This window comes from Sus scrofa, chromosome 5, assembly GCF_000003025.6.
Source record: "Sus scrofa isolate TJ Tabasco breed Duroc chromosome 5, Sscrofa11.1, whole genome shotgun sequence".
Lineage (NCBI taxonomy): Eukaryota > Metazoa > Chordata > Mammalia > Artiodactyla > Suidae > Sus > Sus scrofa.
Genome location: NC_010447.5, coordinates 19,104,196 through 19,116,963, shown reverse-complemented (window position 1 = coordinate 19,116,963; position 12,768 = coordinate 19,104,196). Strand labels below are relative to the sequence as shown.

General features: G+C 46.3%; 1 long non-coding RNA gene across 2 annotated transcripts in view; it reads right to left on the bottom strand.

The window, feature by feature from the left end:
• The window catches only part of LOC106507255, a 181,543-nt gene continuing 173,588 nt past the window's right edge, over positions 4,814-12,768 (bottom strand). The window contains exons 3-4 of one of the 2 annotated variants that reach the window (XR_002343963.1): positions 12,057-12,193; positions 4,814-5,286 (exon numbers count right to left, since the gene is read on the bottom strand). This is a non-coding gene — a long non-coding RNA (uncharacterized LOC106507255). The remainder of the gene's footprint in view (positions 5,287-12,056; positions 12,194-12,768) is intronic. The other variant, XR_001303129.2, reaches the window with a different exon arrangement.

Genomic DNA, 12,768 nt, shown 5'->3' with positions numbered 1-12,768 from the left:
CCCCCCAAAAAAACCCTTTAAAACAGCACTATAAATGTTAAAATAGAAAGATAAACAAAATACTACGGGAACACAGAGGAGGGGCCATCCAGCTCTTCAGAGGGGAATGCAGCCCTCTCAGAAGTGGTGATATTTAAATTGCATTGAAGGACAAGTAAAAATTTTCCAGAAGGAGAAGGCATTTCAGACAGAAGGACCAACGTATGAAGAAGCACGTGACCTCACAGGGCACAGGACAATGGGAGGGTCCATGTGGCAGCAGCCGAGGGTACGTGATGGGGAGTTGGATGAACAATTAGTGCCACATCCAAGTGTGTGGCATCTATGCCATAGGCAATGGAGAGCCAAAGTCTGAGCAGAGGAGATGACCCACTTGGGTTCACATTTTAGAAAGATAATTCTGGCGGTGGGGTGGAAGTTGGGCTGGAGAATGGAAGATGTCTGGTAGAAAAAAAAAGTCTATGGTGGTTGTTGCAGCCATTCAGAGTAATGATGATCAGAGTCTGAACCAAAACAGGGCAGAGAAGAGACAGAGGAGAAAAGTATTCAAAAGAGATTTCTGAAAAGCCGTTCGATGGGTTGCAAGCCTGGGTGATTAACCTGATATGGAAGAGCAGGAGTTGAAGATGATTGCAAAGTCTTTAGCTTGAGAGACTGAGTGGATGATGACTCTGTAAACTGACATAGGAAAAGCCAGACAAGGAAGCTTGGAGAAGATGATGGGTTGAGGTTTCAGGGGAGAGAGATTCAAGGAAAGATTTATTCGGGGTGAAGAAAATGAGAACATGTGTCAAGGGCAGGTGAAAGAGGAAGGAGACAGGGTGAGAACAGCAGTGAAGAAGTTGATCTTCTTTTTTTCTTTTTTTTGCTTCTTAGGGCCACACCCGCAGCATATGGAAGTTCCCAGGCTAGGGGTTGAATCGGAGCTACAGCTGCTGGCCACAGCCACAGCCACAGCCACTCGGGATCCAGGCCATATCTGCAACCTACACCACAGCTCATGGCAACACCGGATCCCCGACCCATTGAGCGAGGCCAGGGATGGAACCCACATCCTCATGGATACTAGTCAGGTTCATTTCTGCTGCGCCACAGCAGGAACTCCTGGAGAAGTTGATCTTAAAGCGGTAAGGCCATATCACATAGCCCTCTAATTAATATAAAAGACTTGGAGGAAAGGCTAGGTGGTTATAATAAAGTTTAGAGGCCAAGGGGAGGGAAGCAGTGGGAGTTAACATTAGAAGGTTTTCACGGGGATGGGGAGTAGGAGGAAGCTCATCTGTCAAGGGTGAACGGCGATGTGAGCTGTGAGGATACATTATCACCCGTACGCTCCCATCTGTGTGTATTAATGAGACTGCACTATCAAGGCCACGGCTACAACCTGCGGTTTAAACGCTTGCAGTTCTCGTAGATGTCCTCTGATCATTCCTCGGTTCTCTTAGAACTTCTTTCTTCCAAGGAGACGTGCTCCTCACGAAGTGGGTCGACGTCAGAACAACATGAATTAGCCAATCGGTGTCATTTCTTCACTTTTTTATGGTTAAGCAGAAAATTGGAAGCACTGAGAAGTGACTTCTTGACTGGTTCTTCCACTTGGGGCGATCTGATAAATGTTTAGCAAGCTGCCTAAACATTGAATTCTGTGGGGTTAGTGTAAATTCCTGAAGAAGCAGCTCATTCTGGTCACTCTTTATTGAGAACTCAGGTGCCAGGCATTGTACTAGATGCTGGGGACTGAGGGCCAGAAAGACACAGCCTTTGCCCCTGGGCAGCTCACAGCCATGTGGAGCAGCTCTGGTCTGGTGGGTAGAAGGCCATGTTTTATGTGTATGAGAGGTAGGGAAATTGGTACTGTTTTTTGCTTTTGGTGCAGGATTACTTCTTTTTCGTGTAGATTTTAACATACAGTCAACTTTTTTAAAAGTTCATAAATTTTGACCTAAGTATACATTTGTAAAATTGGCATCACAGTCAAGATAATACACATATTTCTCCCTCCAGAAGTTTCTTCTTTCCCTTTGTCATCTCCCCCTCCAGCCTCAGCCCTGCCTAAGCAACTATTCATCTGACTTCTATCACTGTAGAACAGCTTGCATTTTCTAGAGTTTTATATAGAAGGAATCATATAGTGTGTTTTTGTTATTATCTGGCAATAGTCATCTTTTGACAGACCATGCTAATGGAAAGAAATGGGGATAATTTCTTAAAGTGGATGTGTGTGTGTGTGTGTACATATATAAAAATCATAAGGGGAAATATTTTTTCTTCCTTTTTTTTTGAGAGCCACACCGGAGGCATATGGAGGTTCCCAGGCCAGGTGTTGAATCAGAGCTACAGCTGCTGGCCTATGCCACAGCCACAGCAATGCGGGATCCGAGCTGTGTCTGTGACCTACACCACAGCGCACGGCAACGCCAGATCCTTAACCCACTGAGCAAGGCCAGGGATCGAACCTGAACCTGCATCCTCATGGATGCTAGTCAGATTCGTTTCCACTGAGCCATGACAAGAACTCTGGAAATATTTTTAAAAATAAAGGCATACTTCTGGAGTTCCTGTCGTGGCGCAGTGGTTAACGAATCCGACTAGGAACCATGAGGTTGCGGGTTCGATCCCTGGCCTCACTCAGTGGGTTAAGGATCCGGCATTGCCGTGAACTGTAGTGTAGGTCGCAGACGTGGCTCAGATCCCATGTTGCTGTGGCTCTGGCGTAGGCTGGCGGCTACAGCTCCTATTCGACCCCTAGCCTGGGAACCTCCATATGCCATGGGAGTGGCCCTAGAAAAGACAAAAAGACAAAAAAAGGGGGGGGGGACGCGAGATCATGTGACTTGATTGACTAAACTCTTCTGGAAGTGGTGTGGGAAGTTTGAATTCACATAGATTTGACCATTGACAAAAGCAGAATACTCCTTTGAGTGTGATACAGTAGAAAATGGACAGGTTTGGGAGTCAGAATTACATTCACATTTTGGCTCCATCATACCTAGAAGAATGACTTTGAATGAATTATTTAACCTTTCTGAGTTTCAGTTGTTGAACCCGTAAAATGGGAATAATAAGAACCTCTTTATTGGGTGACTGGGAGGATTCAATTAGACTTGGATGTGGAAAGTGTCTCACATTCAAATATTAGCTCCTCTTCCCTTAACAGTGATTCTTGAGAATATTACTTTAGAATCGTAAAGAAAGTCATCTAAAAATTACTCAACATAAAAATAGCCACTTAACAGCCTTTATGAGGATGTATCTCGTGTGTAGAGCTGTGTTAATCTATGTAATCTTTTTTTACAGCAGCAGATTAGCCTTCTTAATTCGGCTTTGTCCTGGATGACATGAAAAAGAATCTGGTGTTATGTGCCCTGACTTCTCGTTGATTAAGGGTGGGAGAAGACAGCCAAGAGGCCAGGGAGAAGATGAGGAATTGATCAGAGAAAGGACTGTGGGTAAACTCCAAAGCGGATAAGCCATGCAGAGAAAAGAGTGAGGTGATGATGGTAGTTAAAACAAGCCCAGTGCTTCCCACATGCTAGGCTCGGTGCTAAGGCTTGACCCCAATTGTTGCATTTCACCCTCGTCATAAACCTTTGAGGTAAGAACTATGATTGGGCCCTTTCAACCAATGAAAAAATCAAGGCTTAAAGAAGTGGAGTAACTAATTCAAACCCAAGCAGATGGAAGTGACAAAGAAGGAGTCCAACCTAGGTCTCTGACTTCAGAGCTCAAGCTCTTGACTCCTTTTAGAGGAGCACAGAGCAATCCCAGGCTCAAGCCACATCCCCAAATTTGCAAACACCCGATTCTCCTGTGGCAGCCCTTGGAGGGGTTTTCTGCTCTTAGAAAGAGAGGAAAGGAAGCGGCTAGCAAAACTGTGTCCTGAATTTTAGGAAAGCAATCATGCACAGTGACTTGAGTGGGATTCAATCACTTCTTGATGATCGTTTCTGGACCATGCGACCTCGGGTCACCTCTCTCAGGTCTTCTTCACCTCCCACCATCACCCCCAACACCTGCCTTTGATGGCCCTCACTGCTGGCAAATTCTCATGCTGTTGAGTCTCGGTCATCCCACTGAAGCGGAGGCCCTCCAGTTCTGGCTCACCTCCACGTCCCTCCAGGGCTATCTGTCGAGGAGGGGGTGAGGATGGACTTAATGACATGCTTTCCTTAACCATCTTCCAAACCTATCATCTAGGAGAGGGTTTATACGCATTCATCAACAACACCCCCAGCAAAGCAGGTTAGTAGGATGAGCCCACTACCCGTTCAGGAATCTGGAAGGCTAAGAAATTTTCACTAAGACTGGAGATGTGGGGATTTTTAACCCCACTTCCTCCGCTACTATATGGCCTTCAGGAAGCTGCACAGCTGCTCCTTACCTCTGCCTCCCACCATCTCTGTTGGCAGAATGAAGGCTGAGTTTTGCCTTACTTCCCACGGAACTAATTAAAGTCTACAAAGTACTTTGAGCACATTCAGTGTGGGGTTCTTGCCAAGACAGAATTACAAGTGGGGATGGCAAGGGATGGGAATAGGCTAAAAGGAGAGCTGAGCTGCTCTAAGAAGACTCCACTAAGCCTCTTTCCACTATGAATCTTTTTTTTTTTAATATTTATTTATTTATTTTTTGGTCTTTTTGCTATTTCTTGGGCCACTCCCGAGGCATATGGAGATTCCCAGGCTAGGGGTCTAATTGGAGCTATAGCCACTGGCCTATGCCATAGCCACAGCAACGTGGGATCCGAGCTGCATCTGCAACCTACACCACAGCTCACAGCAACGCCGGATCATCAACCCACTGAGCAAGGGCAGGGACCGAACCCACAACCTCATGGTTCCTAGTCGGATTTGTTAACCACTGCGCCATGACGGGAACTCCTCCACTATGAATCTTAAAGCTCATTCTCTGTGCTTGCCCAGCTGTCTTGGGGAATCGAGATGGCTCACTTCCTTTCCCCTTTCATAGGCTCCAGATACAGGGCAAAGTGGGACCTGAGTTCTGCTGCTCTGTCTGCCCTTTCGCCTCAAAATCACATGCAGACCCCTTCAGACAACACTTGTCTTATGAAAAGGGAATGACTGGATTACATCTTAGTCTGGAGCAAAGTTCTTTCATGCAGGATTTTGCTTGTTGTATCTTCTGGGCTTTCAACTGCAGTTAGTCATTGCTCTTGAACGTCTGCTCTATCAGGGCCTTGACCTGGGCAGCTCCAGGGTGGGGGGTGGGGGTGCAGGGGTTAAAAAATTCTTCTGAAGAGTCAGGTCCTGCCCTGGAGGAGTTTACCTGCGAAGGCAAAACACACATAATAAAGGCAACCTACGAACAATTACAAAGCAACACATTTACATATACAGGTAAAATAAAGTAACACATTGGATGGTGTGGATTCTGCTTTGCTTGGTAGGTTCAGGAATAGCCCTATTTGCCTTGTGGCTTTAATACTCATTACTCATGCTACAAAGGCCTCCGTCTTTGGGGTCTTTTAAACATGTCCTGCTTTTAAGCAGGTCAGCTGTCCTTTGGGCATCTCTCCCTTTCTTCTCTTACTGTCTCATGAGACATTTTCTGGCTCCATTTCCCCCATTCCCATATCCCCAACAGCAAAGGCTCTCTGCTGTCCCCATCAACCTGTTTGCTTGCAGGACATGTTCTGGAACCAGCCAATAAGCTGCCAGATGTAGGAGGACAACACTATTAAGTATTTAGTATGTGTCTCAAATTAGAAAGGCTGACATCACGGGGCAAGGAGGATGAGGGCTGGGAGAGGTATCGATTCCCCCATAAACTCTCAGAGATTAAACTCTACGTCCTTTATATTGAAGGCTTCCCAGGCCTTTCACCTCCTTAGGAAGGGCTCTCTGTCATCTCCATTGTCCACACTTCTGGTAGCAAACTACCACACAATAGCCCAAAGAGGAGATTTCTTTAAAAAAAAAAAACAAACAAAAATTTTTTTTTTTTTGCCTTTTTTAGGGCTGCACCTGCGGCATATGGAAGTTCCCAGGCTAGGGGTCGAATCGAAGCTACAGCTGCCAGCCTACACCACAGCCACAGCAACACCAGATCCGCAACCTACTGAGCGAGGCCAGGGATCAAACCCACAACCTCATGCTTCCTAGTCGGATTTTGTTTGCCTAGTCGGATTTTGTTTGTGCCACAATGGGAACTCCCCCAAAGAGGAGATTTCTGATGCACATGGGATTTCTAAAGCCCTGAGGGATCTGACGGAGCAGGAAGCGTTTCTCTAGAAGGAGGGGCTCTCGGAAGGGGTTTGTTTCTTCCTCCCATCACCAAATGATAGAGTAAGAAAATGGCCAAGCCCAAGGATGCAGTGGAACAGGAACAAACTGAGCCAAGACAAAACATTTGTTGCAAATGATTCCAAAAGGTTAACCAACAGAGATATTGGCAAATTGAATACACAGTGAGGGATCAGCTCTCACCAAGATTATATTCTCATCAGAGGAAGAAATAAGAGGAAAGGGAACTCTCGCTTGGGGAAGGGAAGGAGGTCGTGGAGAGGACCGCCAGCACCAGGATCACCCTGCAGCTGTGGTTTTAGGCCAGGGGTTTGTGTTTTCACACTTGCAAAGTTCATGGCTATGGTCATTTAAGAGAAGGTTGTATTCGAGGGGTGGGTTCAGCCAAGTCTAACAGGTCCGGTTTTCTCATCCAGCCCCACTCTACTCTGTGGGTTTTCTCTTCTTCCCACCCACCTACAGGGTGCCCCATGTTCCTGATCTCTCTTTTTTTTTTCAAACAATCCACACGGTTTTTTGGACTCCACTGGATACATTTGAGGAAAGTGGATGAACTATATCTTACAGAGCAAGCTCCTCTGACATCGATCACATAATACATTTCATGAACTTGAAATGGCAAAAAGGCCAATCATGATTATTTGATACTTGCCCTAAAATCGTCTATGGTTTTAGGCCAGGTATCAAATAGTCAATAATATCAAAGAACACAAGCTCTGCCCAGAGGACCTTACAGTTTAACTTTTTTTTTGGCCACACCCATGGCATGTGGAAGTTCCCAGGCCAGGGAATGAACCTGCACCATAACAGCGTGAGCTGCTGCAGTGACAATGCCAGATCCTTAACTACAAGAGAACTCAGGATCTTACAGTTGAAATGGAGAAACAAAACACAAAGATAGGAGTTCCCGTTGTGGCTCAGTGGTTAACGAATCCGACTAGGAACCATGAGGTTGCGGGTTCAATCCCTGGCCTCGATCATGGGTTAAGGATCCGGCGTTGCCCAGACCTGTGGTGTAGGTTGAAGATGCAACTTGGATCCCGAGTTGCTGTGGCTCTGGTGTAGGCCAGCAGCTGTAGCTCGGATTAGACCCCTAGCCTGGGAACCTCCATATGCCGCTAATGTGGCAACTAGAAAAAGACCAAACACACACACACACACACACACACACACACACAAAGATAATGAGAACAATCGCAAAGATCACATAAATCTAGGCAAAATTACAAGCACATTTCACAAAAGGAGGAATCGAAGCTAGATTTAGCTCTGTTCTTTCTAGCCACCACTTCTGAACATTCACTGTCAGCCAGGCACAGTGCTAGGAGGTACTTTACATCTTTCTTTTTTTTTGAATCTTCACAAACCTTCATGATAGGAACTGGAAACACTGTTTCAGAGACAAGGTTAAGTAACTTGCCCTACTAAGCAGCAGAGTGGATTCGAACCCAGACCTATGTGACTCAAAACTTGTCCCTTTACTCATCACCTCAGACTGCCTCCTTCTTCACAAGAGCTTTCTAACTGGTAAGAAGCTGAAGCTCTTCCTTTGCTTAAGAGGAGGCAGTACGACTCAGAGGCAGGATTGTGAAAGTAGAGGAATGAATGACATGAACGTTTATCCTTGCTGGGTTGGCTCACCCAGCTTTAATCCCTGGGCCAAGGGAAAAGACAAAAGCAAAAAACTATAAGCGGAGTTCCCATTGTGGCACAGCAGGTCAGGGACCCAACATAGTGTCCAAGAGAATGAGGGTTTGATTCTTGGCCTCACTCAGTGGGTTAAGGATCTGGTGTTGCCTCGAGGTGCAGCATAGGTTGAAGACAGCTTGGATCTGGTGTTTCCACGGCTATCGCGTAGGCTGGCAGCTGGAGCTCTGATTTGACCCCTAGCCTGGGAACTGACATTCACCTTGGGTGTGGCTGTAAAATGAAAAGAAAAACAACACAAAATACAAGCTCAAGAGATGCTCAGGTTGCACATCCAGGAGCCTTGGGCTGAAAGGCCCTTTAAGAGGTCATTCTCCTGTTTCCACACCGAAGTCTCTTTAGACTCCACGGAATTCACTTTAGGAAAGTGGATGAACTACAGTTTACTTAACACGGCACAAGCTCCCTTGACACAGATCACATAAAGCATTTCATGAACCTCTAGATTGAATAGTCTTCCATGCAGCTTTTGCTGTTTCACTGGACTCAGTGAAATTAATAGAAAGGGATATTCTGGGGATCTCTCCATGGACTTTCTGGCACAGCACTTTTTCCATATGTCTAGCCACAATCCTTGCTGCTGCGAGATAAGCATATGAGCTTTACTGGGACAAGGGAGTGCATTGCTTACACTCTGTGCAACCTAAAACTATGAGGAATGGTCACTGTGCTCCAAGAACTTATGCTGTCATATATATGCATGACAATAAAACATACAATAAAAGTAGGATTCAGCATGGGAGGAGTATGAAAAGAGGCTAGAGGTTTTTTTTTTTTTTTTTTTTGTATGTTTAGGGCGGCACCCACAGCACATGGAGGTTCCCAGGCTAGGGGTTGAATCGGAGCTGTAGCTGATGGCCTACACCACAGCCACAGCAACATGGGATCCAAGCTGCGTCTGCAACCTACACCACAGCTCACAGCAATGCCGGATCCTTAATCTAGGGAGCGAGGCCAGGGATCGAACCGACGTCCTCATGGATGCTAGTTAGATTCGTTTCTGCTGAGCCACAATGGGAACTCCAAAGAGCCTATGGCTCTTATTACCAAGAGCTCCTCCAGTCAATCATATTGACCCAAATGCCACTGGAGCCACAGTCCATTTGGGAAAGTCTTGAGCAAGAAGACAGGACACTTGGGTCCTATGCTCCCTCTGTGCTATGAGCCCACCCTCTCCTAGTGCTCACAGAATGCTTATTGAAAAGCACTGGGGATGCAGAGGGGACTGTGATGTGACCCAGCTAGCCAGGCTCTCACAGGCACAGTGGATCCAGGCTCCTTCTTCCACATCCAATTTCAGCAAGGAGCTTCATTTGGGAGTGTTAGAGAGAGCACAGGGATTCATGCTAAGAGTGCTGAGTCAACAGTTTCTCCACCCCCACTTCCTCAGAGAGCGGGGGAGTTGTAGGAAACCACATAAGTTTCACTAATCCCCCATCAATGGCACCCACTGCATTACTGGCCTCATTATTTCTTAATGGGACTTCGTTGATTACAGACTGCTTAATTACAGTGACAGATTCCCTCTTGGTAGGTGGGGGTGGGGAGACTTGGGCAAGAAAATATGGATGAGAAGGTTTGGGGGGAACTGTGAATGCCAGGCAACCCCAGCTCCACCCCTACTCTCTAGGGCAGGAGCTAAGGTGAAGAAGAAGTCTCTGACCAGCGATACTGGCCTTCTCACCACCACCTTCCCCCCAAATTATAAAACCTCCAGAGATAAGAAGGAAAAAAATCAACTTCCTCTGAGAGCTGTTTTCTTAGGATAATTTCCTTCCTTAGGCTTTTAACATATCTGGTAATTAGAGAGAAACAGCAATATTATGTCACTCTTGAACCGAATATAATTCCTGGCACACAGTAAATACCTAATGGATATGTGTTGCATACATTAAAGATGACAGAGACAGAATAAGAGAGGCAAAGGCATACAGACAGAGCAAGCTGATGGTACATCTGTGTGGGGCTACTTGAATCAGAGCACTTCCCCAGACTAAAATCACCAATTACACGACCGACCGGGTTGACCATGCCAGAAGGTGTTTTTAGCATCATACACATGCATCCAGGGACCAAAAGAGAGGACTGAGGTAAGGGAGGAGGGGAGTTCCCTTGTGGCACAGTGGGTTAAGGATCTGGTGTTTTCAACGCAGCGGCTCAGGTGGCTGCTGCGGTGCAGGTGTGATCCCTGGGCTTGGGAACTTCCACATTCGAGGGGGTGGCCAAAAAGAGGAGGGCGGAGGAAGAAGAGCTTAATGTGTGAGTAGGTACAGTAGGGAACATGTAGCCATCCTGAAAAGGCCAAAGGGGAAAAGCAGAGAATAGGGAAAACAAGGTCAGAAAGACGAACCCGCTACGTGTCAGAGGAAAAGGCGTGGAACAGAACGAACATTTCGGGCCGGAGAGAGAGAGGACTGGGAGCTGACCCAGACAGCCACCTCCACCCACTTCAAGTAACATGAAGTCTTCTGTGGCCTTGAACTGACCTCACATTGCCCCTCCTGCCATACCTAATCCCAGGCACCCAATAACTACTCTTGGTATTTAATCTCAGGTAATTCTTGATCAATTATGCTGATAAAAAGGGAGTGAACAATGAAACTTTTTTTTTTTTTTTTTGTCTTTTCTAGGGCCATACCCACAGCATATGGAGGTTCCCAGGCTAAGGGTTGAATTGGAGCTGTAGCCGCCGGCCTATGCCCCAGCCACAGCAACTCGGGATCTGAGCCGGGTCTGCAACCTCCACAGCTCACGGCAACGCCAGATCCTTAACCCACTGCACAAGGCCAGGGATCGAACCCACAACCTCATGGTTCCTAGTCAGATCCATTTCCACTGAGCCACAACAGGAACTCCCTATTTTTACCACATTTTGAACTATATAATTTATGGAAAATTCTTTAATGTCCCATCTTTCATTTGTCATAGTCATCATCAGAGGTAGAGCTATCTCAGGGTTGTTTCTTCTTTTATATAAACTGGCTTATGTCTGATTCTAGTAGAGTATTAAACTGCCTATAAAACTCCCTAAATTAATCACCCAATAGTTTAAACATAATAAACATGTGAACTGTCTCAGTTAATTGGCCCAAGAAATTGTGCTCATCTCCAGAATCATGGGTTTTGTTTTGTTTCTCTTTCTCTCTCTCACTTCTCCTGTCACCCCTGAGCTAATAATGTCAGAAGCAAGAAAATTTTGTTCTTAGAGTTCCTATTGTGGCTCAGCAGGTTAAGAACCCAAAAGAGTGTCTGCGAGGATTTGGGTTTGATCCTGGTCGCAGTGTTGTGGCAAACTGTGGCACTGGTTGCAGATGCAGCTTGGACCCCATGTTGCTGAGGCTGTGGTGTAGGCCAGCAGCTGCAGCTCTCATTTAACCCACCCCGTCCCCTGCAAAAAAAAAAAAAAGAAAACAAAAATGTGCTCTTGACAAATGCTGGATTCCCATCCAGATTTAGAGCAAGATCTTAAATCAGAATTTCAGAAATAATTCACTGACTTGAAGGATCATCCGATGGTGTGTTCAGGACGAGCACCTCCTGTTCAGGGAGCAGAAGGAAAAATCCAGAGGCAGGAAGAGATACCCTTCCTACGGGTGGAGTCCAGTCCCATGGGGGAGAAGGGACGGCACCCAGGACGCAGGGACAAGGCAAAAAGAGACAAGGGCGAATCAAGAGGCACTTTATCGAGTTGCAGGGGTAAATGCTGGAACGATGTAAAGAAAGTAAATAGGGAAAAAAACAAGTCAGGCAGTAAAGGGTTAACATGAAGGGATACACACAAGATGCCGTGTGAGTGTGTCCCCGTGTGCATTTTACAAGAAGCCGCAGGAAAGGATGCTGGGAAAGGAGTGGGCTTAGATCTGTGGAGAGAAGCACGGAGAGGACCCTAAGCCTGGGGAAGAAAGCTAGAGGGTAAAAGACCGGGAGCTGTGATTTAAAAAACCAGGTCACCGGCCTTCTGTCCTCCTTGGTCCATTTGGATCCCCACCAACCCCGGGTGCGCAGGCCCATAGCTTCTTGCAAGGCTATTTGATCATGAAATACATCCACAGGGTCCAGAGAAGGAAAAAGAGTGGTCCCACTTACGTACAGCTCTGAGCCTCTCGGAGTCAAATCCACCCTAACTTGAAATGATGGCAACGGGAAGAAAACCATCTTCAACACTGTAATGGGCTTCAAATCTTCAAATTTGTAGGACCACTGGCAGCTATTCTTCATTCTTTCTGGGGAAATAAAAACCACAAAGAAATAGGATGAAACTACAGAAGCAAGGATTGGGTTAGAGGAAACATTTCCCGAGTGAAAAAACCCCCCTCTTGGGTGGTCTTTAGGGCAGGCTTTCCGATACCACCCCCATCAGAGTGACTTAGTTGAGCTTGTTGGAAAATAGTGCTAAGTGCCATGTTTCATGGTTTAGCGCAAGTACTTTGTCATCTGTGAAATGGGTAAAATAATACTGTTTCATGGAGATGGTAGGTGAGAAAACGCACAGCCCATGAGAGGCCCCTAGTAGGTAGTGTGTGTGTGTGTGTGTGTGTGTGAAAGAGAGAGAAATCATTTGCTTAGTAAATATTGATGCTTCTTTTTTTTTTGCTCCCCCTCAGTTTTCTTAAATATAAAATGGGTATGGGAGTTCCTGTTGTGGCTCAGCAGTTAACAAATCTGACTAGCATCCATGAGGATGAAGGTTCGACCCCTGGCCTCACTCAGTGGGTTAAGGATCCGGCGTTGCCGTGAGCTATGGTGTAGGTCACAGATGCAGCTCTGATCCTGCGTTGCTGTGGCTGTGGCACAGCCC